The sequence below is a fragment of the Herpailurus yagouaroundi genome, unplaced genomic scaffold (genome assembly GCF_014898765.1).
Source record: "Herpailurus yagouaroundi ecotype Mexico unplaced genomic scaffold, PumYag 189, whole genome shotgun sequence".
Classification (NCBI taxonomy): domain Eukaryota; kingdom Metazoa; phylum Chordata; class Mammalia; order Carnivora; family Felidae; genus Herpailurus; species Herpailurus yagouaroundi.
The window spans coordinates 14,070,247-14,075,443 of record NW_024412420.1 but is presented as its reverse complement, the minus strand read 5'-3'; positions in this window follow the sequence as shown (position 1 = coordinate 14,075,443).

Here is a 5,197-nt window from a genome sequence, read left to right as displayed (position 1 = left end):
CTCCTCCCGTGATTGGGAGCGAGCGTGCTCACGGCTCGCCCCCCCACCCCCTCCACCGCATTCCAGCGAGTCCCTGGGAGTGGCAACTCCCAGCTTCACTTTCTCCCTCGGCGCGCAGGCCTGGGGTGCGCCCCTCCCGGCGCCCGGACGCCGGGGTTGCCTGCGCACTTCTGGCGCGTTCCCATGGAGAACCCCTAAAGCAGGGGACGGCGATCGGCACCCCCTCCTCCACCACCGGGCGGAGTCTGGGGCAAATGCTTTAGGCTGCCATCCTTAACTTTCCTTGAAGTCGCAGGTTTTATCTTAGACATTCCTGGCGAGTTTGCACCCCTACTCCATCACATGCCTGTTTTTAAAAATATCAAATGATGGTTCTCCCACCACATCCTCAAATCAAATTGATAGTAAAGGAGGTGGATGTGTTGTGTTTTTAACTTGTGGCTTCCAGGACTCCCTGGCATACCTTCTGGAATCTTTTAAGTATCTTTTTCCAGTCTGAAAAGCACAGTTTTAATCGGGAGAACCTACAAGTTTGGGGAGAGAGTCAAATTAGAGGGACTTCCATCTCAGTCTTTCCAAGAACATCCATTCGTCTGTTTCTTCACAGGGCCACTCAGCACTCAATTCTTCCAAAGTTCCTTTTCTGTCCCTTGCTTTTTACTAGCCTGTTCGATTCTGCCTCCCCACCCTGCATTCCTTCTGGAGCCCCTGGTCCTGTTCTTAAGGCCCAGTGGGGGATGGAAGTGGGGGTGATGGAAGGAAGGTGTGTCTTTGTTGGAAATTCCAACCAAAAATACAGGGGACATACTTAACTAACAAATTATTCGTTGTTTATCTGAAATTCAAATTTAACTGGGCATCCTTATTTTTATTTGCTAAGTCTGGCAACTCTAGTTGGAATGTCTCAGCCAAGAGCAGAGCATGCCTGTGCTGGTCAAGAGGGGATCAGAGGCATCTACTGAGCACTGAAGAATGAAGGACACTAGCATTTCTTAAACTGCTTTCATATTCCTAGCATGGTTGTTGGTAGGCATTTTCACAGTAGAGGGGTTGGAATCAGAATGACCTGGGTTCAAAGTTCCAGTCTGCCATGTATTAGCTGTGCAACCCAAGGCAAGTGAGCAAGCCTCTCTGAGTCTCAGTTTGCTCACTACTGAAATAGGATCTGGCATGCTCTACCAGGGATTAAAGAAGATAATGCTCCTGAAGCACTCAGAACAGTGTGTAGCACATAGTAATTGCTCAATAAGTGGTCTCAGGTTTATGGATACTGGGGTAGATCCAGGTTTGGTGGTATCTGAACTTATGAAATTGGGGGGGGGACTCTCTTCAAGATAAGGAATACAAAGTTATGAGCACGAAATTAGACACATATATGCAAATGAAGGGCCTGAAGCTTACCCTTCTTTAACAGCATGGTGAGTCCACCTCTGGCTCTAACCAGCAATGTGCAAACTACAGGTTAAGTTCATTTGGAAGTTTGGTCATCGAGCCAATTTAGATGATCAAGACAAGTCTTTTTTTTTTTTTTTTTTTTTTTTAAGAAATAGAATGCAATACGGGGTGCCTGGGTGGCTCAGTCAGTTAAGCAGTTGACTCTTAGTTTCATGATCTCACGGTTTGTGACTTTGAGCCCAGACTCGGGCTTCATGCCATCAGTGCAGAACCTGCTTGGGATTCTCTCTCTCCCTCTCTCTGCCCTTCCCCCACTTGTGCTCTAAACAAATGAATAAATAAATAAAACTTTAAGAAAAAAGAAATAGAATGCAATGGAAATGATCTGTGTACATCGCATGTTAATGTGGGTAAGGGTATGTGTGTGTGATGGGTGATGATATACAATGGATTTATCCCTTGGATAATAGTCACAAACGTTCAAGAAATACTGCTGAGTATGGGGACACAGCGGCCCTTTGGGATGGGCATTAATATCTCTATTTTCTCTAGCGTTAGAGTTGGAGTTGATTAAGGTGAGGGCAAGATCAAGGAAAAGAGGCTCAGATGAGTTAACCAATTTGCCCAGGAGCATCTGCCTCAGAGCTAATGAGGGAAAAGGTGAACACCTAGCCAAAACTAGTCCCTCACCCTCACTCATCACAAACCCAAATCCAGGGACCTGGTCAAGGTGCCTCTCGGCCCTCAGGGAAAGGAGACACTAGACCTAGTCCCAAGAGTCACTTGTGGGTCATGCACTGGAGCACTTGCTCTTCAAGAGACCATCAGGGTGTTAGGATCAGCATCAGAGATGTCCCTTCCCACCCTCCCCTGCCCTGGTGTTAAGAGGGTTTGTCCAGCCAAGAAAGCTGCTGTGCAACCGTCCTTTACTGGACCCTTCCTCCATGTCCCTGTCTGTCCTAGAGCCACATCCTCATCTCGCAGAGTCCTGGGTTGTCAGAAGGCAGATGTTATCTTTCCCCATTTTGCAGAAGAGGAACACTGAAACTCCAAGGAAACGAAGGGAAACTGAGCCAGGAGTCTTTGGCTTCATGTGCTCTGCTCCAGGACTGGGAATCAAGGGTACCATGAACTCTCCCTCCCCCAGGGTGTAGTGGATCCAGAATGGCTCTCCAAGATATCTGAGTAACTACCAGTCATTCTCCTACAAAGATCCCATGTCCCCCCACTGCCTCACTCCCACCCAGTCAACAAGTGCACCCTCTCAGCATCCCAGATTCCAGGGGAAAAGAAACCCAGACTGGAGACAATGCTCAGTCCCAGTGGGCTGCCCAGAGAAGGCGGGGCCAGAGGGAGTGGACCGGGAGTAGGGTTGGGGGAGGAGCGGGGTCAGAACTCACGCCCGGGGAGGAGGCTCGAGAGGGGCCAGTCTTCCAAAGAGAATGAGCCCATTCAGAGCTGGGAAGGAAGGGGAAAAAACCTTGTCTGGTGTTTGACAAGAGGAGAGGAAGGGGGGCAGGGGTGGGCGCTGCTGATTCGCTTCTCCCCTCAATTGCCTCTCCAGCAGGGCCTGGCAGGAGAGCCAAGGAAAGAGGATGTCTAAGGGACAGAGGTTGAAGGGGGGCCTGGGATTTGTGGGGGGGGGGGGGGGGGAGGGCTGCTAGAGGAGCCTGAGAGTTTGCCAGCAGGGTCCAGTGAGGGGCCTGGGGAGAGGGAGACAGCTTCAGGGCAGGGGGGTGACTGCCGGGCAGAGGAGAGCCAAGAGAAGGGCAGAGGGCAGATATATGAGATCTGCCAGAGGAGGTGCTGGCCTGCGGGCAGTGGAGGTATCCACTGGCACTGAGGTGGCACGATGGGGCTCTGGCTTAGAGAGGTGACCTCTAAGGATCAACAGGCTGGGGTCTGGACCCAGCAGCCTGTGAAATGCCAGTCAATCATTGACCAGCCACTGAGACTGGGGAACACAGGAGGCCATGTGTGTGTGTGTGTGTGTGTGTGTGTGTGTGTGTGTGTGTGTTGGCACCAGAGTCTCCTCCCTTCTGCCTACCTCACCAGCCAGCCTGGGGTCAGAGGACTGAAAATAAACAGAAAAAGGGAGGAGACGGTCCACAGTCCGAGGTTCAGGCCACAAACTGGTGCCTACCCCATAGGGCCTTGAGTCTGGGGCATGAGTTGCTGGGGAAGTGTCTATGAATTAGTTATTTGGAAGGAGTCCCCCAAGAGTGGGCACAAAGCCTCCCTGGGGCCATAGGAAAGTAATTTGAAAGCTTCTGATGAGAAAATCTTCCCTTCTAAAGTGGCCCTTTAAGAACACTTGCTACCTAGCCACTGGGAGCCCAGGGTTAGGCCTAGGCCCTCGGTAGCAAAGAGCAGAGCCTAAATTGACATACCAGACACACTACCCCTGGGCCTGCTGATCACCTCCCTCAACCCTTGTCACCCCATGTCAGGAATGCAGGCCCAAGGCCTGAGGAATCTGCCTTTCTCTCTCTCTAGGTTGCTTTGCTAAGACAGAATGCATTCTTGCGCCCTCAGCCTTCCCTGGCTTTAATGCCTATAGGAGAAGTACACGTGGTTTCCATCTTGGCCCATGGATTGTGCTCCCGTATCCTGTGCTGTGTGTTCGTGCTGGCCATCTAACGTGCGTCTCGGTTTATCTAGGGATCCTTTCTCAGATAGTAGCTGGGCTGTGTGGGCTTGAATAAGGCTTTCATTTTGCTGTGTGAAATATGAGAGTTGGCCTGAAGAGTTCCTGGTTGCAGTGTTTTAGACCTCGTGTGGGGGCAGCGACTCCTTCAACCCCATGCTTATTCCCTGAAAGCCCCACTGAGCCGCCCCTCTGCCAGATTCCAGGTTCCAGATTCTTTGTTTCACAAACACTGAGTTTTCCTGCTCTACTCAACCCTTCAGAACTCGGAACTCACCTGGCTTGCTGCTAGAGATCCAGACTACTGGGATGTGAATGAGGACATTTTTGCCTCTGGCTTTTGGTTTGGGGAAGAGGAGGCTAGGAAGCTTCCAGAAGCACAAAACTGTGGCAATCATGAAGTCCTGATTTGGTGAGGCAGTTTCAGTTTCAGATGATTTCATTCACTGGACCCACGTTGTTTTTCTGTTTTTGCTTTCGTTTTGTTTTTGGGTTTTTTTGCCCTTTACGTCCAGTAGCTCTTTGAGATCTATCGATTCCTCTGTGCTTTTCCCACCTCCACCACCAGCTAGACTAAACCTCTATCAGGTCAAAGCACTAGCCTTTGATCTCCCCGAATGCTGCTCTTGCCCTCTTTTAATCCTACCCCCTGCCCTCTTCACAGAATAAATGTTTTACTTTTTAACTTATTTTTTTTTTTTTATTTTAAGTAACCTCTACACCCAACATGGGGCTCAAACTCACAACCCCAAGATCAAGAGCTGCATGCTCTACCAACTGAGCCCTCCAGGCACCCCTAAAGTAAATGTTTTCAACATAAATTTCATTTGTTCCAGCGCTAAAACATCTCCCAGTGGCTTTCCATTGCCTAAGCTCTTCACTGTGACCCAAGACCTGACAGAATCTGGTCTCTGGCCTTCCAGCCACATAGGCTTCCTTTCTGTTTCTCAAAGATGCCAAAATTAGTTCCTGCCTTAGGGCCTTTGCACTGACTATTCCCTCAGCCTAGAACAATCTGCCCCCAGGTGTTAACAGGGCTGGCTCCTTCTGGTCACCTAGGTTTCAGCTCAAACGTCACATTTTCAAAAAGGCCTTCTCTGATCACCCAATCCAAAGTAGCTTTCTCCTCCCTCCCCATTCCCTAACAACTTTTCC